The 25,611-nt window shown below is 37.0% G+C and overlaps 1 pseudogene; it reads left to right on the forward strand.

Annotated features, from left to right (window-relative positions):
• The window catches only part of LOC124405881, a 35,272-nt pseudogene extending 10,388 nt beyond the window's left edge, over positions 1 to 24,884 (forward strand).
• The last annotated feature ends 727 nt before the right edge of the window (positions 24,885 to 25,611 follow it).

Genomic DNA, 25,611 nt, shown 5'->3' on the forward strand with positions numbered 1-25,611 from the left:
TAAATGGGATATAGAAAATCACGATAAGGCACCTTTAAATAATAATGTTGCGCCGAAACTTGGACAGTATCTTTATCCGGCATTTGGAACAATATTTTCGACTTGAATTTAAAAAAAAAAAAAATGTCGTTTTTTTTATACAGTCTAGACTACTCAGTCTTGATAACTATACCTGTACTTGTTGTAGCATGAAGTAACTTAATAATCGACGTACAGACTGTGATACGAGACGAAAAGAAAACAAACTAAACTTCCTGAACTATATGCTACTAGAAGTGTCAGGGCAAAACTTAAACTACTTTTATCTTCCGAACTTTAATATTTCTCGAAAGCGTTCAACTAACTTGACGCTCACTCCAGATGCTCAGACACAGCGATACACTACTTATCCTGGAGAGATGACACTGATAAACATGCTGAGACTTAACCCCGTTCAATCTGGTTGTACGCAATCAAGAACGAAATTGGTGCGACTTAAACCTGAGATGCAAATATAAAATTTCTATAAGACAAAATTGATTTTATGCGTTATGGAGAAACTTGTACTACGGGCATCAAGCACAGAGATCGGCAAACAAATGTTGAGGACTTTTTGACATGTAAACTCAAAGATGGCTGTTCATTATTCGGCAAACCGTTACTTTATAACTCTCGAAGTTCAATCAAGAGAATATAACAAATGCGTGCCGCTCCGCGGCCATGACGAAATAGAAACTAACGTATTCAGACATCCAAGAAGATAGCTTAATTCACCACTGAAGGCAAGCTGCATTTTTCCCTACTGTCACACAATCGTCACTTCAACTTCCTCAACCAAAATCAAGACTTTTAATAGCGTCGGTAACAAAACCAGGATAAGATTGACAAGCTCAATCCGTAGCCTTATTTTGGTGATCGACTCGTTGTGGTAGCCTCACGCTGGTCGTCCTTTCCTCCAAACAGCCGCCATGTTGCTATCACGTTACTCCACTGAAACTACTGCAGACTGCTCGCTTGGCGCTGTATGTACTCGAAAACAAGAGAAACGAAAAACCTAAAATATGACTCATTCAATAGCCTGTAAAGTGTCCCATCTCGGAGTTTCGGAGGCGTGACCTTCGTCCTGGCGATTTTTTCCGGATTTGTTTTGCAATTGTTATCGCGATTTCCACACTTTCGGCCTCCGCCTGGGGTTCGGGGAGCCGTTTGTGACCAATATCAAAAAGGTCACGTTGATTAAGACGCCTCTCGATCGTCAACTTCGTTAGTCCTCGGTTATTCTCTTCTGCACCATATAGCTCAGTACCACGCCGAGGAAAGAGGTAATTTAGAGAGAGAAAGAACGGATACTCGAAATGCTACGCAATTTAACAAAATAAAATAAAATTGTATATCATTTAATCGAAGCGATACAAAAAGAGAAAACAGTACACTTAACCTGCTCTTCACAATTTCAAAAGCAAAAGTAATGGAAACAAACTATCGAATAAATCTCAAATCTAATTGCACTAGCCCCACTCTCAATACTAATGAAAATTAACAAGATCAAAAGATTATTCGAAAGTGCTAGCCGCGATCGTCTTCAACCGAATCAAGGCGCTAACCACCACGTGTTTCTACTCAATACTAATTGCAGCGCTATTCCCAATGACGCTTCAGACACTCTTAATTATTATTGCGCTACTCGTGAAAATATTCAATAGCAGAAATCAAAAAAATTCTCAATTTAACAATCTTAAAACTTGAATATTCCTTGAACAAAACTAAAAATAACAAACCGCTAACCCGAGCGCTCACATGCAGTGAGATGCGACCTAACCGAGAGGTGACATTTCCAACACACTATCGCATTCACGAACGGACCACCTTCGTACTCCCGCGGTCTTTTCTTATTTGTCTATGGCCTCGGTCTCCTTCGCAGCAGAGCTCTTGATTGGCGCTCCCTTCGTAGCCTCGTGACAGGCCCCAGCTCGTGGTGTAAGTCTCACGCTCGTCGATCTTCTCGCCGAACTCCTGCGCTGTTGTCGCCAGATGATATCGCTCACTTCGTTGCAAATCCTCTACTTAATTTCGCATATACTTGAAAATAAACAATAAAAAAACAAAATCCTGTAATGTTTCATACGCTAACCTGTATAGTGTCCCTTCTCAGAGTTTTTTGTAACCCTCATCCTGGCGCTCTTTTTCTAAGTTATCGACGATCACTATCCCAAAATCCCGACTATCAGGGTTTGCCCAGGGTTCGGGGAGCCGTTTGTAACGTATATTAAAAATGTCACGATACAGTTCATAGTTATTCACTTCGTGTTTCTGTTATTAATTTTTTTTATTAGGAGCTGAGGAACCTTACTCCGGGAAATCTGAGGCAATATTTTACAATATCAGAATTGGTTTCACAAAACACTGCTCGACTTGAAAGTCAAAAAATTATGGCATCCTCTCCACAACATGAGAGGAGAAATCTACCCCTGCCTTCTTCTTCTTCTTCTTGTTCTTCTCAAGATTTATCCAGCTCTAGAGGAACTCGAAATGAAGAGATCCGAGAATTGAAAACAGACGATTTTGTTTGTAATTCGAGTGGTTCTCAGTTTGTTACGAGGTTCAATATAATTTATTAATCAGCGAAATTCAAGGTCAGAATTTATGAACAGCTCTCCCATTTTTCTCGGGACTGTCAGAAAAAAGAAGAAAGGAAAAACGAAAAGATAGAAGTAAAGCAATAGACATTTGTGGATAGATAAAAGTAGTTCTTGAAAAATCAACAATTCTGCAAACAACTAGTTACAATGGAATCAGTCTATTTGAAAGAAACATGATCATCTGAACTGTTTATCTTTGGAGGGGGGGGGGGGGGGGGGGGGGGGGGGTAACGTTAATTTGCTCAAGAAACAGCATATTTTTAGGAATTATTTTCAACAATATGGTCAATATAAATTTGTTTATCAATGGAGCATGTAATAAAGAGTACTCTGTGGAAGTTTCATTCGAAAATATGAAGAAATGAGTTAGTTACAGCAACTCTTAGTCGACGCCTTAGAAAAAACGTGCTTTGCAGTCGACACGAGAACTCATTATTGGATCATCAAAAATGAAAAAATCAAAAAAAATTTATCAGTGGAAAAGTTTTCCAAGGCAACGCTGTCAATTTTTTTTTCATTTCATTTTTGTATTTTTAGTAAAGATTCGGTCAACTTTTACAGATGATTACCTTATGGCTTAGCACGTATAATATTGTTGCTATCCAGAATATAATCACAATTAGACAATTTGTTACGAATTTATCTATGAGCGAAGTAAGCTGTTCTTCATCTGAATCAGTCAATATCAGTCTTTCAAAATATTTTATTTTCCTATGGAAAACTCTTGCGTTTGGATGTAAATAGATGATTTTCAGTGCCATTCTTCCAACGACTGTACCATCATCATATTCTTGCTTCAACACTCCTCCTATACGCTCTATGGTTATATTTTCAAAATCCTATAACACTGATTCTGAGGCAGATTGTAATTGACTTTGTAGACAAGAAGCCTATTACATAGGTGACATGAAAAACGGAGGCTTAAGTCTTGCAGCTAATTATCATCTCATCATAAATCAGAATGAACAGAATCAATTTCACATAATGGTAAGAAATAACCTTTTATTCTTTGAACAGAAATTTATCGTTTATCAGCACCATTTATTCTAATTTATTTTTCAGGTAAAGTAATTAAGAGACTAACGAAGACATCTGCTCTAAATAAAGACAACCCAATGTCACCCCACATAAAGCCCCGAACTCTAATATGAAATTAAATTTCATCAGATAATTAACTAATTAGGTGCCATAAAATCAGATCGATTCATTTCGCGAGCATTTTCATAAACCACTGTATGAGTGTACACAATAATACTCTACCTTAAGTGAACTCGTTACGAGGTTTCTCACCTCCCCCTTTGCATCCTTTGAAAAATATTTTTCCGGGAAATTCATCATGAATGTAATTCTTCACAACATGTGAAATACAAACCTGCATATCGTGAAAAAGGAACAATATTCCACACAGTCGTAAAAGCAAGTTGACGTTATTTACTTATTTGCTATGTAAAGAATGGAAACGGACGTGGCTGGCGAGAGGATTAGGAGGGCAGGTGGGTGGGCCTGCACCCTGCATCGGATTCTCGAGGGTAAGAAAGCGCCTTGTACATACCTAGCGAAGAGGAGCACTCGATATGTTGTGTCAAGGAATCAGCGTCGTGAGTGGCGATAGTTGGCGTCAAGAAATAAACGGTGTGGGATGAGGGTCCTGGATAACTTTATACCAGCAGGAAACCTTTCGGATAGTGTCCTCTATTTTACTTCGTAATTGCCGATTCTTGGTCTCGTCCGACTCATATTGAGACATAACTTTACAATGTACATGAACAAAGTAATCAAGAACAAGCGGTTGATTTGACTGGTTTCGATGTAAACAGTCTGAGAACTTATCGCTGGAATGCGTTTCAAGTCGAACAAACATGATCAATGGTATATTGTGTACGAAGGGCGTAAGGCGACCTTTTTTAGACCGAGTGTGCAGTTTGCAGTAAGAGGTAGAGACGAGCTAGCATGAGTCAAAGATGAGTACATCTGCAAGCTGAAGACGAGTACTGCGACCACACGAGGTCAACAGGCCCACTTAGCCCTTGGTGCACGCCATATTCAAGCAAGCAGCACTAAATTCACCTCTTCTTAACACGGCATCTCATAGTTACGTTACAATTATATTGCATTTCTTCGACAGGAAAAAGTAAGTATGATGAGAATGAATATGTATATACATACATATACAGACGTTTTTTCTAACTTTCCGAAAGGTGGGCAATGAAATTTAATTTTTTCGAGCTGGTCATAAAAAGGTCACTTTAGAGCCGCTTAATGGGTCTAAATATCGCAAAAATCATGTAGTTGGTGTAAAAAAGGAATTTTGCAAACTATTTTAAGTTATGTCATTCGCATAATTCGGAAAGTACGGGACCGATAAAATCCAAATACACACATACAGGCTTAGATTGCAGCATACCTAATATTTACTTGCGAATCCTGTCAAAGCGGGTTTGAGTGAAGAAAATATATAACTGAAACTTATTTCGATTTTACATATCTGACCGGGGTGGTTAATAGAAATTTGTTCTAACTTTTGCCGGGTTCTCTCAAAAGAGAACTATAGGAAACACTTTTGGAGGTGAAAGGAAGCCAGCAAGATTCCCACGGAAATCCATATCTATAGCGGGCTCTCCATACGAACGTGTTTGGAAGTATCACGTCACGGTAACGGTCACGGTCACGGTCTGAACGTCTTTGTTCAATTCCACGCGTCGGTTGTTGGGCCTGGAATTTAATAGGAAAATCCGGCTAGTTTATCTTGTCCCTCTCTCACTCTGCAGCTTTATTCTTCTTTTCTTCTTCCTTCGTCTTTGGCAAACGTGTATCGAAATCGTTTTTGCAAAGTTATTCAAACCACGAAGAGGTTGGCTGAGCTCAAAAATTTTCTCGTCAACCTTTCCCTATCCCGTGAAAAACCGCATGGTCGCTTGATTAATATCCAATACAGTGAACCTCAAGTTTGAGATGTAGGTTACCGGTATAAGATTTCTACGGAAAAGTGAACTTTTCGTAATTTTTCGCTCTTCAACTTCTCGTTCGGATCGCTTCTCGTAACATGTGCTTGAATACTACGCAGAGTCGAATTTGATCACTACTGCAAGACCTCAGTAAAGAACTGGTGTCAAACACGAAGCGTCGAGTGCTCACCTGATTGGCACAAAAGGCCATCCTCATACTACAATGTTTCTAAAAAAAACCTCTAACAATCGGTACGTTATAGATAGTTTACTGAGCTTGTGATGGTTGATCAATGATTTTCCAATAAAATTGTTGAATTAATTTTAATCAGTCTGCATTATCCTAAAATAAAAATGAACATCATAATAGTACAGATGAAACATCCGACACATATTTACCATAATCATCAAAATATAAGAGTGAATATCGTACACAAGAGGATGTCTTTGAGTCGGACGGAGATTTTCTCACCCATTCACTAGCTCCTGAAAAGTTGGTAGCGGCGCTGCAAAGTAAGCCCCGTGCTTTTGACAGCTTAGAGCGCTTAGCTTCTTTATCTTATCTTCCTCCAATTATCCATGAGTCCATGAATAATCCCATAACCGCGGCGCGTCCTACTGGGAATAAGAGGCTAAGTATAAAAAATATTTATCTCTGTTGACAAGGCTGCTGAGCATAAGAAGAGTCGGAGGTATATATGCATATAAATATTCACGTTGCTTTAATGAATTATACATGTCATTATTACTTCCAGCGGGAATACGCAAAGCTATATCTTTATAATTTTTTGCGCAAGACCACCAGCAATACAAAAGCTAGTAGCAATTTACTGATAAAAATAATTTATGGAAATGTGCATTTATTATTCTTCAAAATATGATAATGGCAACAAGATATTGGCATCTACACGGCGTGGCTGCCAGGTACGCACGGAAAAGAAATTTCGATGCAGTAATCCAAGACCTGAATACAGTGCCTATATCGAAAAGAATATCTGCTATCTTTAATTGAAAAGAAAACCAAATACATAACCTACGCAATGACCAAAGTGGATAAAGAAATGAGGGAATCAGAAAAATCGATAAAACTACATAAATGTGATACGATAGACAAGATATGTAAGTATGAAGACATTGAAAAAATGGTGAAACTGCGACGCAAGGGAAAACTCATTTACCATAAGACAATCATCAAGAAGAGTCGGAAAACCGGTATACGTACTTTCGTTGACGTGCAATATATGGTAAACAGAACAACTATGAACAAGATCTAGTGGAGTCTTGTGAATTCCACTTTCGAAAACGATATAATAGGATAGGGCGGGACATACAGCAAACACTTGATATCACTTTGAGGAAAGCTCAGAAGCTCAAGCTGAGAATCGCGCCCAGAAAGATAAAACGTACTACAGAAAAAACTTTTTGAAGAAATGGAACTGCTGTACATCAGATAAATGAAACCTGCAGCGATGAAAATGCATAAAACAAATTCAACGGGCGAAGAATGGAATATTGTACACACGCATAACGCAAAGGCAAAAGTCAACAAAAACGTGAGAAAACATGGAAACGTAAACAGCAAAAGGATATCGTCGAGCAGACTGTACGGACAGAAAAATTTATGATGAACTCACCGAGGAAGGAAGTAAAGAGTTTGCAATCAAGTTAAAAAAAAAATCAATAAAAAAGGAATTCTGAACAGAAAAAGAAAATACTTCACTGAAATGACGAACTCGGAATGAAGCTGACCATACTTGGAAACCGAAACATAGAACGGACGATACCAACATAATGATGGACGAAAGCAGGCTAAACCTTGCATACCCCACATGCAAGTTTTCAGTCTCATGTGGGGAAGGGTTAAGCTTTATCCATGAAGGTACGCATATGGAACTTCAACTAAGGTAGAGAAAAAAATAGGTTCCAAAAATGACTTACACGGCTATAAAGACCTTTTATAGGAAATACAATGTGATATTCAACACGAGGGAAGAAAAAATAAACAGAGATAAACTGAAATAAATGAAAACATGTGTATCTGACTGAACCAACACACTGTTAAAGATATTTTTATTTTTCATATTCCTGTCTATACTGAACAATATGAACAATGAATTCGACCTGATTTCTGGAATCTGGACAGAATTCAAAGATTTAACAACTTACCAGATATGGGGTATTAAATAATCACTTGTTTCATAAAGCGCCGTAAAGTAACGCAGAATGCTTGGTTCAATATGGATTCAACGGATTTTTCAATCGGATATACTTCAAGCATTCGCACTGACTTATTTCGTCTAAACAACACCAAAATGTTTTTATCAACCCATCTTAGCGAATGTTTAACCTTTCTTTAGAGCCGAAGACGATGCATACAATTCAGGGAATCTGCAAATTATCACCAAGTTTCTGTCTGTTTAAAATGCGACACAACTGCCAATATATTTTTTTGACATTGCAACGTCGACATGGTTCACTTTTGTTCTTTTATCTTCCTGTTCCAAAATTCTACGAATACACCCAAATCAATATCCCTACTTGAAACATTAGTCATTAACGTTAAATACGGTGTTGAGGTTTTTACGCAGTATTTGAAGTCATACCTGTAACTCGCTTTGATCGGTGGCCTCGACTTCGGTTGATCTAAGCCAACGTATAACGGATCAAGTCATTCTGACCAAAGTACTCCCACAGCATTGTGGGCAGCTCGAGAGATGCATGCCACTTCTTCCCAACTGACCCTCTTATTCGCACATGACCCATCTTCTAGCTGGACCGCGGAAGTGCCATGGCATCTGGGGAATCTCCGACTCCTACCTTTCTGTCTTCCCTCCATACGTTCACTCATCCATTCATTCGCCACCAAAGCCCGCGTTGGAACTTTTCTGTACTGCGAACCAAATTCCGATATTTATTGTATTCACAACTGGATTCTGCAGAGGCAATATACTGTCCAGTTTTTTTCTTTTTTTATACTTTCGTTTTTTGTTGATGTGGTGTACTGTTACGTCCCAGCCGATAATTACCGTGATACCCTTTCTGTGCCGTACCTTACCGACGTATAGTTATTATAAGAGAGCTTCACATGCTCAAACTATAAACTTGAGATCCATATCGATCCAGATATAGTTACCATTTTAGTGTACAATGGTTTCGTACCAACACTTTGCATACAACATACCATCTGTTACTTCGCAACCGAGCTTACATTTGCGTAATGCTATGCAGTATTTATATACTATTAACATTTATCAATCTTATATTTTCAATTTCAACCTTTACATAGACCGCACGATCTACAATCGAAATTCGCACAACTCAGATGCATAAACTTCCAGGCTGACCAAACGCAAGGAACGTGAGGAAAGAAAGGAAGAGAAATTCACGAAGTATCATTTCCAGAACTCAGAAAAGCTTTCTTGCCATTAACTATCTCATCAGCACTGACCGATTGACTTCTTCAAGACCAATCGTCTTGCACTGACGTAGCTAAAGATCAATCAGGCGGTTTGCCAAGACTCCTGCTTTTAAAATCAAAGTGATACAAGAGAATCACTTTATATACCAGAGAAAATAGGACAAAATTAAAGGCAGAACCAAATAAGACCTCCGACAATTCAGAACCAAATTAAACTTCAGGCAATTCAGAACCAGATTAGACTCCAGACCATTCAAACTCTTGATAATTAAGAACGGCCCAGGTCATTCTAAGTTATAAAACACTCACATTCAGAACCTTCGAACTTAAGTCTAACTAAATTTGTGAACAACAGCATTGTAAAACCATACCTCGATATTCTATTCGAAGAAAATCTTATTGTTAATAAGTGTTTATTTTCAATTAAAGTATTGTTTAAAACGTGTTGAGGAAAGGATGGTAGGATCGCCTTCGTTGTTGCGTTTATTCAAAATATCACAGGTCGACCAGTGATTTACTGATTGGGATGCCACTAAAGAACAGTTTGTGTTGAACTTACTAATTGATATTTATCGATCCCATTCACAACATCGTGTGTGCTTAACCATTGTAATTGATATAAAATTTGAAATCGAACTGAGATACCGAAGAGCCCTCTTGGGTACGCACGTATTTGACCATTGGTTTCGGACATTTGATTCACACCGCCGGTGGTGTGGCTTACTAGCACTGTCGCGCGACGGGACACGTTTACCCTTTTTTTTTTGGTACACTTAAGTTTCGAGTTGGGCGTGCAAATTTCAAATCCTTAACAAAGCGAAATACTTCAATTACGCATAGTGATAGTTGGCACGACCCATAACATAATTCTAGATCAAGACTGAACGAGAAATTAATACGAGCAGGTCATCGAAGTTCGTGAAACTAAACATCACAAGGTTTGTAAATCGACCTTAAGTCGAAAATCAAGCAATGATTAAAGGATTTCTTCCGACGGTCTTCTCAGAACGTAACAGTACTTCGCTTGGTAGAGGTTTCGGATATTGTTGAAGATTGCGTATTAGATTATGGAGTCACAATTTTCATGTAACGAAAAATGAGTCAGTGGTATTTAGGATGAATGTTATGAAGCGTTTCAACTCTAAATTTTCCTCTCCCCATCTCTTTTCACCAAACTCCACGAACGTCCACGAAACTCTGTGTAGAACTAGACAAATTGAGACTCAAAAATGAAAAATCGTAGATACACACAGAAGCCATCTGTAAATTTCAACATCTTGATGGGCTCAATTCTCAAAAAAAGCGATCATCTTTCCACCATTTCCATATCAAATATCAATATTCCAAACAGAAGAAACAAGATTTGATCTGGACGAAAGTTACGGTTGGTATGAGAATGAGTTCTTTACTAATGGTGGTAGGGAAAATGTAAGCGATGCGGAATTGAGGAAAAGGTAGAGAAAAAATAGTTCCAGTTATTCCTGTAAGGACAGGGTGTTAAGAGAGGAGCTTGTGGAATACGAATATAGCTGGGACAAATCTGGACAAATAAATGCGAATTCTGACGTGTTATCGAAAAACCTGGTGTTGAAGGAAACACAAACATTAGCAATTAAACAACTATTCCAGGATGTAATACTGAAGTTGAGGCAAAATATTAAAATTACTACAGGTGACTCATTCATAATAGATCAAAACATATGCATTAGTTCATTGCGTCGCCCACATGTTTGTTTGAGCGTGAGTGTAGCTCTTAAATTGAAAAAGGTTTGGGAAACGTCAATCGTTTAAAATCCCACCGCTGTCACCACTGTTGTGAGATGAGTTGGTATTTTTTCAATACTCAGACCCAACCCGTCTCTAACAGTACAATGTTTTTTCCACTATTTGCTCTGAAAATGATCAAAATGTATGATTCAATTGAAATAAAGCATTTGGAAATATACAGGCAGAGGCAAAAGGAATGTGTCGTATGTTAGGCAGATGTTAGGCAGATACAACCTTTTTCCATTAATAAGTAGTAAAAAAAAAAAAAATATATATATAACAAACGAACGTAACTGCCAAATTTTTTTGGCAAACACTCTAAAAACCATTGAAATACATAAAAACTTAAAACTATCAAACTTATTCAGTGAAGATGTCGCTTTAGTGAACGTCGATCATCCGAATGTAATAATGTTTGGAGGTTACGCTCGTATGCATTTACCGTGTAGATAGTTTTTTCAACATTGATCAGGACCAAACGGCCGTATCTACCAGCCATACGATCTTTTGCTTTCAGTTGATGAAATTATACTTGAGCCCACGAAAAGTGAAAACAATTATTTTCGGCAGAAATGACCTTAAAGAATTAGTCGACATAGGTTTTTATGGTTGAATGAATAGCAGAAGCTCGTATCTTCCAGTACATACGACATTTGCTGTAAATTAAATTTTTATACACTTTCAAGGGTTTGGCCGTATTTTTAAATTTCAAGCCTAGATACGATGAAAAAAAATGTTGCCTTTTGACTTTTTCAACAGTTATATGTATATGGTTGTAAAGTTTGGAATTTTATTGCATTCGAACGAATGAACAAGTTGTAGAAATCGATACATATTCTTGTAGGAAATTAAACGATCTACACGAAAGGTCTGTTGCGGTTTTTCGCCAAGTTGACTCATTTAAAACTTATTCAAGGTTAAAGTTCAACCTCAGATGGTATACGATGACTTTCACAATTTTTTCTATATTTTATTACGAAATAACGACTCAAAAACATAAAACATCACATTTTTTGTGAAGATCATCAAGTGTTCTTTGGTGAAACATCGAAATTTTTACGAAATACTTATAATCGTAAGGCAAATCGATTTTCCCAGAAATTATTAGTATTTAAAAAAAATTTTGATGTTTTACCAAAAAACACTTGATGAACTTCACGAAAAATGTAATGTTTTAAGTTTTTGAGTCATTATTTCTTAATAAAATATAGAAAAAAATTGTGGAAGTCATCGTATACCATACGATGGACAAAGTTCGTACGGGATTTCCAGCGTGGTTTTTTTTTCCTTCATTATCCATTTACAACACTCAGTTGGTTGCCAGATGTGGACGCTAGCCTGCCTGGACTGTGGGTACGCGAAGGCAGGGAAGGGTCGCGTACAAAATTCCACCCCTCAAACTAATATTTCCGGTACAATTCTTGACCAACTCTAAATTCCCACCAATAACAATAATCACTGATTTAAAAAATCGACCAATGAGCAAACTCGTACACTCCCCACGTTTTCAAAAATTCTGCAAATTCTATCTTCGATCGTCACCAAAAAGTCAGTACACGTTAAATTCTCAAACCAGCAATTTCTGCTTAACAATTTCAAACATTAATCCAATATCTAAGCCCAACTAACTATTGAGTCTAATAATCATCGATCTATCTAATAAAGAATCATTCCAAATTCTGACCAATTCAGAAATGAACTACTAGGCAATGTCAACATCACTACTATAACTATTCAAATTTATAAACTACTACGATCCAAATTTTCTTATATTCAACTAGCAAATATATCTACTTTGGTTTTCCATATTTTACTTAATGATTACTCCCCACTTCAATACCTTCACTCCATCAAAAGTGTCGTGAGGGACAATAGAGTAGTGGTAGTGGTTCATAGGGGTGTTGGTACAGCCGCATCTAGACTATTGCAACGTGGTCGACAATGACTTACCAGGTGTTATCGACTCGAGGCTACTTGTTGCACTAAACAACTGTGTTCGCTGCTTGCAGTCTGTGAAAAGGTCAACAGTTTTCTTCTCCCCATCTAGTTACGCTGGACTAGTTACGATTCCGTGCTAAATGTAAGTGTTGGTATCGGGCACGTCTTTCTTATATACATATACGTCTAATTGTTACAGCTTGTCTATATCAATACTGAATATTTAATTTCACTATTGTTATTATTAAGATACTGATTACTGAAAATCAAAATTGGGCTGTATACATTGGGTCAATGTACTATACACTGTGGTTGGTGTTTGAATGGGACTAGTGCCGATGTCACTTTGAAAAAACATTATTATTATAATTGTTATTATACAGGGTAAGTCGCTTCAAGTATCGAGAACGGATGGGGCTTCAGCCAATCAACGGTTAGAGCAATTGCGTCAGCAGACACATTGAATTATAGTAGGGGAACTAACTTTGATTATCAATCGCACAACTGGCACCGCTTAGCATACTTTCATACCGTTGATTGGATGAAGGGATGTGCCTTCACATCTACTAAGTCCCTCCTATTCTCGATATTTGAAGCGACTCGCCCTATATGCATGTATACTACACATATAACCCATACTACTAGGGGTCTCTACTCGGTGTGTTCAAACACAAAGTAGTGTGGGGTTATCTGCACAAAGAGGAGACCGAAGATAGGGAGTTCGTGACGCATTTTTGTACCCTCGCAAGCGTTACAGTCATACCGAACTCTGCAGTTTACTCTTGTATCCAAATCTAGGCCCTACATAAGAAGTTTTCACTCAAGAAATTGGGGGGGAGGAGTGACTTTTGATAATATTGACACATGCAAGATATGGGAAAGAGCCAAGCCTTTCCCTACTGTTTTTTTTTCACTGTAGTGACAAATAAACATAAATTATGAGAAACTGTGATCCCTAATTACGAGAGATTTCGTTATCCGAAAGAAAAGGAGTACACGGTTCTGAACACCACGAAGTGTTTCCAAAAAATTAGTAAGTATTGCTCTGCGTGTCTCAGCCCTACAATTGATTGGAAAATAATTTTCAATTTATTTATCAACGTATATGAAATGATGTTTAGTAAAATACCTTGTTGGCAAAACGAGCAATCACAGGATCGATCTGATCAGAGGATTATAATAATTAATCACTTTCTCCGGGTTCTGCCTGTCCCTAACTTGTTCACCGATTAACAAATTCATACCCAATTACACCGATATAGCCAGGTTCCGCTAATTATTCATCATCATTGTTAATAGTGCATAAATAGGGTAAACCATGTAGCTCTGATAATCCCACAAATCGTATTGACTGAACAAGATTTATCGACTCAATGACGCGGCAAATACTCACATGTATAGGATGGCACCGGTATACGTGAATTCCAGCCTCAGAGGAATTCGATTACGAATCATACTTCGCGCTCGAGAGAACAAATCTCTCCCTTAGCCTTCCAAGGTTATTTTTCCCGCGAAGGTGAGACGTTACCAGTCAACAGCGTCGACGCTAATGGCCTGGAAAATCGTTGTGGGAAGAGATACACAAATAATGTGAAGTACGGATGGAGTTTGATGGCTATTTTCAAAGCCAATGCTGTTATGATAAAGTCATAAAGTAAGAAAAAAAATGATTGAAATATATTCGTGAATTGGAAAAGAATATCCCTTATTTATTTTTTATTTTTCTTTGTGAAATAAAATTTCATTTTTTTCAAACCGTGATCTTTTTGAAGTTTATAATGACTCAAAGAAAAAAATCAACGGCAGACAAAGAAATCTGGGATTGAAGATACTCTTTACTCAAACATTTTTAATTTTTCATGATGGAATAATCAACATAGCCTCCGAACAAAATATAGCCGAGAAATTAGTCTATAAGAATTTTTGAGGAAGCCTTGAATAAAAAACTAATAAATCAAAATATTAACAAACGGTGGACATTTTTGATTGATTTTTTATAAACTCTCTTATTAATTGCTACATTAATTAAAGGATTGCTCGATAATTAATCAATAGTACGCAGTAAAGACAGTTAAAACTACAATCATTTTATTACAAAAATGATCAAACCATTAGTTTGGAATTGCAGATACAAGCAATTCAAATTTCTACACAAATTCTCTCATAACTGTTTGTATTCTAGTTTGGAAATTTGTGATTCCACATTGATGGTTTGTAAATTTTTTTAATAAGGTAATTTTATTTACATCTGTCTTTACTCCATCCCATTGATTATGCCATTTTGATTATTCCACCATGAAATATCGAAAATGATTGATTGTAAGCTGGATTCATTACCTTGTGATGTCCAGGTTTATGAACTTCGATGATCTGCTCGTATTGATTTCTCGTTCAGCCTGCCTGGATATGGAATTATGTTATGGGTCGTGCCAGCTATTACTATGCGTGATTGAAATAGTTATTCGTACACCAGACTTTAATTCAATTACACATTTATTAACAATATGATGTTCTTGTAATTGATTTGGAGATTTGTTTTCACAATGGTGTTGTGAGTTTATTACATTCCAGCCAATAATTACGGCATCAGCCTTTCTGTACCATCCGTCATATTGCAACCGACCTTACACTTGCGTAATGCTACGTGGTACGTATATATTTTTCATTGCTAATTTCATATGTTTAAGTATAATGCACATACCTATAGACCATACGCGTCTACAATCGAAATTCATAGAATTCTAGTTCGAAAACCTCACTTGACCGAGCATGAAGAACGTGAGAAAAGAAAGGATGAGCAGTTTACAAAGTATCATTCTCAGAACGCAAAAATACATTCTTTCAATTAACTATCTTATCAGCACTGCACCGATTGGCCTCTTCAAGACCCATCGTCTAGCACTGACTTACCTAAAATCCAATCAGAGTCTCTTCAAGACTCCCACTTGAAATCAAACTGATGCAACCAAGAATCATTCTTCAGAAACCAGAATCATAATTAGAAGAGAGAACTAAATCGAACGTCAAAAAACACGGAACGAAATTCAAGCTTCAAGTAATCAGAACCTCTTCAAACTTCTGGCAATTCCGAACTCTTTGAAATCGAGCGCAGATCATTATAAATCATTGAACGCTTACATCCAGAATCTCCGAACTCGGTATAACTAATTAAGTGAATAAGAACATCATTGTGAAACCAAATCTCACATTGTTAATAAATGTGTATTTGAATTAAAGTTTGTGTAAGATTCATTATTTCGATCCCGCATAGTGATAGTTGGGAAGACCCACAACAACATAATTTCAGATTTATAGAAACTGTATGAGAAATCTCACGAGTGGATCATCAAGTTACGTGAACCTGGTCATTACAAGGTTTGTGAATCCAGACTTAACCAGCAAATCAGATGGCAAATCAAAGATTTCTCGCGACATTCTCGCCAGAACGTAACAAGTTATTCAGGTATACTAAGTTCGGAGGTTCTGGATGTAAGCGTTCATTGATTTATAATGATCTCTTCTTGATTTCGAAGAGTTCTGAATTTTCCGGTATCTGAATTTGTTCTGTATTCTTCAACGTTCAATTCAGTTCCGATTGAGATCCTCTGTTGCAGCAGTTTGGTTTGAAAGGTGGGAGCCTTGGAAAGACTCTTCATTGGTCTTTGGCTGTGCCAGTGCAAAACGATTGGTATTGAAGAGGCCAATCGGTGCAATGCTGACAAGATACTTAATCGTAAGAATGCATTTTAGAGTTTTGACAATGACACTTTGTGAACTGCTGATCCTTTCTTTTCTCATGTTCTTTACGTTCGTTCAGTGAGGTTCATGAACCTGAGTTCTGTGAATTTCGATTACATCCTATATACGGTCTAAGTGTGAGTTGAAGTTAAAGATATAAAGTTGAAAATCAAAAATGTATATGTACTGCATAGGATTACGCGAGTGTAAGCTTGGTTGTGAAATAACAAATGGTATGTTGTATGCAAATTGTCGGTGGAAGACCGTTGTATACTAAGATGGTAACTGCATCTGAATCGATATGGATCTTAAATCTATGGTACGAGCATGTTAAGCTGACTTATGGTAATCGCACGTCCGTAAGTTACGGTACAGAGAGGTTATCGCTATAATTATCGGCTGGGACATAACACTTAATAGTGAGATACAGCACTGAAACTTTGAGGATTTTTTTTTTTTGAAGTTTAAGTTAAGATTTTTTAACTTGGAGCATAATTTTTAACGGCCACCCTAATACATATATATATATGTATATATATAGTATGTGTATAGGACGCGGCAGCCACCCTTTGTATCTCTGTATCAATAGCCCCCGACATCGTTTTACACTTTTCACTGAAAAATAGTCAGCTCCTGTTGTCAGTAAAGGTGAATTGCTTGTACGCCGAAAATCTGATGTCACCCCGTCATTGGCGGTGGTGATGGCTGTATAGAATTTTCCAATCTATTCTTGTGTACAGCTATATTATTATCCGGGTGAACATATGGGTAAAGGAGATGTAGTTTAAGCAGGATCGAAATAGCGATTTCTATGCGTGTATCTCCAAATCTCTAAGTTAATATCACTTATAGATTCAATAATTGATTGTTTTTTCCAGGCTCTGAGCAATTCCAAAAACCACTGTAAAGTTTTCTTTTTTTTTCACTTTAAAGATTTTTCTAATCTCTTTATATATCGCTAAAGCATTACTTATTTCAGTATTAGTATAATTAATATCACAAATGAATTATTCCACAGTTTTTACCAAATGCAGGCTGTGACGTACCTCGTGTATGTTATACCATGAGCCATCAATGTTCAATTCCAATGAATATACCATGCGAGATTAGTTCAGTCACCAGACTTTCTTGCAAACAGTTAGTAAGCCAACTGCAGATAGTTTGTGATTGATAGCAAAAATCGTGTTAAAGCCACCAACATTAAGGGGTCTATCCAACTGACGAGCAAAGCAAAGAAAATGGTTTTTTCAAGAATTTTTTGAATAAGTTTCAAGTTTAAATATTGATATAGGCTTTGTTAGGCTTTATAAATACACTTTCAAATTGCATAAAAAAAATTTCATACTGATTTTAATTACTTTTTATACACGAAAATCGTAGTTGGAAATGAGTTCGAAAAAAGGTTGGGCTGCGGTGTTGATGATTTCTCGGAGATGGTTAACTTGAAACCAAAAAATCAAACGGTTTTAGATTCAGCATGTTAATGGCCTTGGAATGAATCATACGTTTCTTGAAATTTTAATTTTAATTATATCTTTTTACAAAAAGCTGTCTTTTTCAACTTTTTCGAAAAATTTTGCAAATATAACAAATCGTATGATTCATTCGAGGGCCATTAACATGCTGAGTCTAAAACCGTTTGACTTTTTGGTTTCAAGTTAACCATCTCTGAGAAATCATCAACATCGCAGACCTACCTTTTTTTCAGGCTGATTTTCAACAACGATTTTCGTGTATAAAAAGTGATTTAAATCAGCAAAATCTTTTGCTTTTAATGTAATTCGAGAGTGTTTTCATTAAGCCCAATAAAGCCTTTATCAATATTTACAGTTAAAACTCATTAAAAAAATTCTTGAAAACACCCTTTTTTTTGCTCAACAGTTTTGACAAAAACTATCGATCGAAAATATCGCAAAACCATTGATCTAACCCATCGATTGATCGGAAAAACGACCAATCAAGACCATCTATTTAATCAATCAATCGTACAGCCTTGGTAGATACGCATTTGAGGTTTTGCATTTGTGCAAATAGGACACATTTTCCATATTAAATAATCTAGAAAATTCAACGATGCGGTGTACGCATAGTAAAAGTTGTTAAATTCAGATTTCATTTAATGTGCTTCAAATAAGTATGTTTCGGCTGTGCGTTATATTTCAAGGTTCTGGAAAAATGCTCGGTTTGCGGGATTCCAAGGGCGAGATGCGATGAAAAAAACGAGCCATGAGCAAAAGTCAAAATTCGACGGATGCGAGATGTATCGAATTGGGTGGATGGGTGTCTTGGACGCCGGATTTTTTGTCGCTGCTATTATATTCAACATCTGGTCAATTGCGCGCGTAGAGTTTGGTGTGGGTTGAGTTAACCTTTTCATGCATAAATTTTTCCTTGCGTGCAATTCACTTGAAATTTTGCATGCATGGGCTTTTGGGGTCGCTGATTACGAATCTCAAATCAAAATTCGAAAATTCAAAATGGTGGATCCGATGTGGCAGCTAAACAGAAGCAATAAGAAAAAATATTTTGCAAATATCCTGTAATTTTTTTTTTTTTACTACTAAGTTTGGGCCTAAATTAGTATTCGGAATTTCATGGTAGATTAGCAGAAAATGCTTTTTCGTGGAAAACTAGGAATTTCAACCATTTGTTTACACGTGCTATTTTTGCATTAAATAAGTGAATAAATAAATTTGATAAAAATCTTGGCAGCTGTTAGCCGAAAAGTAGTTGTAAAGGGTTAAAGCGGAACCGGCTCCTTTCCGTGATGGGTAATAATAACTCGGAAAAGCGTTACGATTTTTCAAAATTGCGAAAGTAATTCTCTCGACCATGTAGTGGATGGGCAAATCCGGGTCCAGAAATTAACCTGTGGAATGCTCAAGAGTCACTTTCATCTTTCGATTATCCACGTCCCACTGAATGTTGATACCTTATGGTCGAATCGCTTCTTTGAAGTCCAGAACTTATTTGTAACTGCCTCATCTACTTCGCAAAGCGCGTACATGGCTCGTATATCGATTGGCTCGGATGACAAGAAATCCAGTTTGTTAAACTCAGCAAAATTGGGGTAATTTGCTTGAGAACGACTCTAATTTTACTAGCAAATAATCAATCTCTGTTTTCAACCTGCTAAAACAGTTATATACCTACTTAATTGCCATTTCCGTGTAACTTTGACCGGACAGGCAAACTACGATTATCAATTCCGGAGAGACGTAACCTGCAATTCTCATGCGAGCTATGATTGAACGCTTGGATTATCCTCAGAATCTATCTCATACGAACGTGAAATAGATCACGGCGTATTACGAAGTATTGACAGTCAAGTCTTAGGTTCCATGTTATGAGTGTTAAATTTTAAAGATCGAGCTGATATGTTTCGAGCCGACTTATATCGAGCGACAAAACAGCAATTGCTCTCATAACGTGCAGACGTACAGGGTGTTTCATTTTGATCAATTCAGTCAAATATCTCGAAAACCAAACGTGTGAGCGAGAAATTTTTAGATAAAAGTTGTGAGATTCGAAAAACATAGAAAACATTTTGATTGGCTCCTCGCGCAATATTTTGAATGATTTTAAACGTATGTATGAAATCGAAAAAAAATTGGCTAAGAAAATGCTTTTTCTGAAGCGAGGCAAAATTTTCATTATATCCTTGACGTTTTCAACCGATGCAACTTTATTCCCCTCATTTTTAAATAATAATAATTACTATTTAAATCGCAATAATATCATTATTTTCAAATTCCCTGGTCGCTCCGCTCGCAAACCCTGCCTTCCGCCCGCCTTCCAGCCCGCACAACTCCGGAAATGCTCAAACAGTATAGAAATTGAAGAAAATAAGATCGTATCGGTTAAAAACGTCTAAAATGTAGTGAAAATTCTTCCCCAGTTCAGAAGAACCCTGTTTTTGGCAGATTTTTTTTTGATTTCATACATGCGTTTAAGATCATATAATATATTTCACGCGGAGCCAATCAAAATTTTCCCCATGTCTGTAGATCGTAATGAGTGTCAGATTTTTGAATGTCTCTTTTTGAATATGCCAAAGTCCCATGTTATTTAAATGGGCATAGGTTCATGTTTACAGGCACCCCTTTCCCTTGAAATATAGGACTCCGGTTGGGCTCATAATTTTTTTTTATTCATTTGGAAGCAAATTAAGGGGCGGATGAAAAAAAAATTGTGTTAATGGGCAGTCTATTACATACGTACCGGCTAATCTCGTCCGCTGATGACATACGAGCCGGTCAAGTTGCTGCGGAAGGTTCTTGTCGTACTTTCTTCATGAATTTGACATGCTAATTGTAAGCAGGATTCGCAGAGGCGTGCGTCTGATGCTGTAACTCTCTTATTCCTTTTTTTATAAATATCTGTATTTTTTTTTCAAATTTCATATCCATCTTTCTAAATTGTTTAATATTTTGAATTTTTCAGCTTGAATTTTGTATTCATTCAAAATATTCTCATTTTCATCATGATTTTTAAAAGGATGTTTGTTTAATTTATGTTTGTTTGATGATGTGAACTTGATGCGAACTTTAATTTTTTCCTGGCAGTTAACGATGTCTTATTTACATAATTAATAATGTCAGACACTTTGGTTGGGGGAAAAGTAGATATAAATGCGTCTGACCCATGAAAATAATAGCCTCTCTGTATCATATGGCTAGATGCAGAGGGCCATTGTGCCATGTGCCTGTCAGCAGTCAAAGGCACTCATTGTACAATGTCACTCTCGCTTCTCATTTGAAATTTAGTTAAAACTGCCGTAACTAAATGGAATAAAAAAGAAATTTAGTTAAAATCATCAAATCGAAAACACATTAGAGAAATGAGAAAAAAATTGAAAAAATACACCTTGACAATGGTTTAAAATATGTTGGTATTAATTTTCCGTCTACTGCAAATGCCATCGATTGATACCCACTAGAAGTTCTACCACAGTAATGAGCAAATATTACGACAAAGAAATCGATAGCAAGTCAAGTACATCTTGTACCATTCAAATAAGCCCGCCTCAGAAGTTATTCGACCAGGTTATTGACCAAACCTAAATTCGACCTCAGATCTGTACATCGATAATTTCCGCCGTGACCGAATCTCGCTCACTCCTCCGTTGACTAGATAAGTACGAACACGTATTATTGCGAAAAGGGTGTGAGAGATACGTTTTTTAATTATAATTTGAAAAGCGTTCATAATCGGCGAAGACCCTTTCGTCACGACATATATATATAAATAAAAAAAAAACTACGAAACCGCACAGGTCATCTGTTTTTAAATAAAAGAGGAGCGAGGTACAAAGACAGAGAGCAAAATTGTTATAAGGGGAAAACAACGAGACAGAATTATTGGCCATTTCAAGGATAAGTTTTTATTTTTACGTCTATATTTATTTACTATTTATTTATTTATTTGTTTTATTTTTAAATCTACATTTATTTTATTATATACCTTTTTTTTTTTTTTTTAATTTATACATCTCTATTTATTTTATTTTACATTTTTTTTTTAGTTTTACACCGTTTACGCACCTTTATAAACATGTCATAAATAGAGACTTCAGCCATTAGTATTTATTTATTCATTTTTATGTTGTTTTTTTTTTTATTCTTATTAATATTTAAAACAGTAAGGAGAGTAATCCGTTACAATCTTCGGTACCCTCACAGCCATCTACCTCTACTCTAGAAAGTGAAATTATGCATCAATGATAATGTCGAGACAGATGCAGAAATCCAACCATCTACATTGCCACAGCATACTACAAAAACAGTTTGCAAGCAAGTAGTAAGATATGCATAATCTGCGGTTAATCTCGGTTGAGCAAAAAACGAAAGCTAATTTGATTGAAAACAGCATCGAAAAGTTATTTCGAAGATATTATACAATCGCTCATAATAGAATTAAATGACTTGGAAATGTTCGAAAAAATAGATAAAGCTGACGAAGTACACTACCATGATGATTGTAAAGCAATATATCGCAATAAATTTCGATCAACCCAAACCTCATAAAAAGAACCAAATACCTGGCATACGATACGAAATTACCGCAAAGCAGCTTAGAACGAATTGTACACTCTTATTAAAAAGAGTATATATTATTAAAAAGCCGGAAATGTTACTTTTTGGATTTTTGGTGTGACTGCTACAAGAGTTATTTGCGACAAATGTCAGTAGAGGACTCGGAGGCTGAGGTGGAGTTATTTACTACACAGCATTTGAAAGAAAACTTCGGGAAAACATTTGGCGTGCAGCTTAAAATTAATTACTTCCATAACCATAAGGTAGTTTCGCACGTCGACGTCACTGTAGATGAAGCGATTTTTTTATCGATAAAAGAAGCAAACACCATGCGGTAAACAGCAATTTATCTGAGATAAAAAATTCTAGAAAATACGATCAATAAATTGCCTCGTGATATAACAACAAAAGATTTAAGCTAACAATTTGCTTTCGGATACATTCACCCTTAGAGGACCAGGGTCTGAGGAATTTCGAAAAATCTTTATTTCTATAGAAAAGTGATCTAAAGTCCAGAACATTCGATCAAATTAAAGTCAAATGTTGGTAGATCGATGACCTTACGCCAAATGGCGTATGCCGGTCCTCTAAGGGTTGAAGGAAAACATTTTAATAGATGCAAGCAATTGCATCTGTTGGTTACTTAGGTCTTAAAATCTTGCATCTTAAAGCTTTTCTCTAACAAGAGCAATTGGAAGTTGATGAGAACGTTATCTTAGAGCTTCAGAATTTTCAAAATAAACCATTTGCAAGTACTGTAGTTTAAAATGAAGCTCTAAAATAAAACAAAAAGTAAATAAAAAAATGAAGCTTTTGCAGAATTACTTAGAAAATACTCAGCATACGGCATAAGGAGGCGACAATGGAAGGACAATTTGGGAAAACTGCTAAGTTCTATTCGATCTACATTAATATAATAAATCATTACTTGATGTTGACGAGGAGCATCGGGGATTTCGATCTTTTTAAGCATATATTGCCGAAACTCGCTGATCTATTTTTCGTTTTCAACCAACCAAATTATGCACGCTGGTTGGTGAAATATCATGATAATTTAATAAAAGTTGACGAGACGCACCCGGGAATCAAAGATCTTTTCCAGAATGTCTGCTTTGGTATGAATCGGACAGACAAACCTTTCTTTAGACGACCCGTGGATTTTATCCCGAAATAAACCATAAACGTGGAAGCAGCGAGAAGATTGACAGGGGTTACCCATTTCACGAATTCAATATCTGCCAGGCAACGGTGGGCAAAAAGTCACAGCATCAAATTGTCTATAATCTCCCACGTTTTGAAAAGAGTGGACCACAGAAATCGCAAGATATTATCGGAGATCCAGGGAGCCACACCAAATAAAAAAAATTCTCTTCGCATATGAAATTTCATAGATATGGTTACAAAATATCTAAACCTATTTCCCCGTGATTTGCAGAAAGAAAAGCTTTACAATATTTCCACCAGTAGAGCAGTATCAAATACGATAAGCAATTTCCTTCTCAGCTTTGAAGAAACACGATCTCAATTGCGAGCAACATTTATGTTCCGAATGTGATCCAACGGACGATGGATTTGAAAAACCTATTAAACGCAATGCCGTATCAAATTTTTGGAAGGGTGTCTGAAAAAAATGGTTAAAATTTGAAACAAAGTGCACGAGGTGAAAATGCAGAGATTCGTTTTGGAAGGCAATATTGATACAGTGAAAGTACTGCCGTATCCGTTGACTCCAATACCAATGTCTATGAGTCTTCTACATGGGACAATGTATAAGAAAGACAGATCAGTTATTATGAAATTGTTAGGGGAAAAGGTTAAGAACCAGTCACCGTTGAACACCGATTTCGTAATACTCGACGGTTTTTTCATGTTACGTCTAATGAAGGAATTTCCAAAAACATTCGGTAATGTATCCAAGAAAATCCTTGAGATGTTAACAAAACTTAATGCAGTAAAGAAAGATCTTGTTTTTGATTAGTACTTTACACCATCCATCAGAAAAGGGCGGATCGAGGGTAAATAAACATAGCGACTACGCCATTTTTTGAAACGGTACCGCGGGCATTTCCCGCTCTTTGTCACGGTCTGGCAGACCATTATCCACTGAATTTTTGTCTGGCATTTCAAATATGGATTACTGATAGTTTATTATAACTAAAAAAATTTGTTCCAGTCCTAGTCATATCACGTGAGTAGGGTCATTTTTTGCGTCGGTTTGTCGCTGTCTGCCAGTAGTTTGTCTTTAACCAAAGTGTCTAGCATTATTAATTTCGTAAATCAGACATCATCAACTACAAAAAAAAAGTCAGCCGTGGTCGTTTCACGTGAATTCACCTCTCTTTTTATCCTTTTGAATCCAGCCCCCAAGCCAAAGGCCACGTCGCAGAGTAGCCCGACTTCCAGATTCATTACAAACTACGTTTAGGGATTACCTTGTAACACGGCGCTTAGGGCCGCGTTATTTGACTCCCAACATCCCCGTTTTCCGCTGGCAGCAAGGAACACAGGCTATGATAATATGGTCAAATAAGTAATCTTCAGTATAGTCACTAATTGTCTCAATTTTCTTTTCTTCCCTGTACCTGTCCTGAAACCCAAATCCCGAATCATGGTAACAGAGGAAGACACGGAGAGATACAATGATCAACGTCTTGAGATGAGGAAATACCTTCGCAACCTGAGAACCGAACTGGCAGGTGGCTCAACGCCTCGCAGGTAGTACTCGTGCCTCCCCCGCAACTAACTCCGGAATCTACGAGGCTACCGCCAAGTATACGGATGTCACCTACGGAACAGGTGATCACCTCTAATCCTGAGCTTATTGGCTTGAATACCGGACGTCCCTTACATCCTGATGCTACCATCGCCCTAGTTCGATATCCATAAAATCAGCCCGATCAGCTGCTAGAAACCATCTCACGACTAGAGATGTTGGTTTTACAGAGAAGATTACCTAAGAGCCATCTACCGGCTACATATTCTCGGAGCCACTGCCCCACGCATCCGAACCAGGAGACCCAAGAGCTGTTGCCATCTGGCAAGCACGGAAAACGTTTTCTCGGGGCTGATGCTGCTACGGTGGCGAGTCTCTTCTGTCTCTACTGCGCTCAGGACGAGATCCTCCTGCTAGTGTTCCTTTTTCTTCCGTTTGC

This window comes from Diprion similis, chromosome 4, assembly GCF_021155765.1.
Source record: "Diprion similis isolate iyDipSimi1 chromosome 4, iyDipSimi1.1, whole genome shotgun sequence".
Classification (NCBI taxonomy): Eukaryota; Metazoa; Arthropoda; class Insecta; order Hymenoptera; family Diprionidae; genus Diprion; species Diprion similis.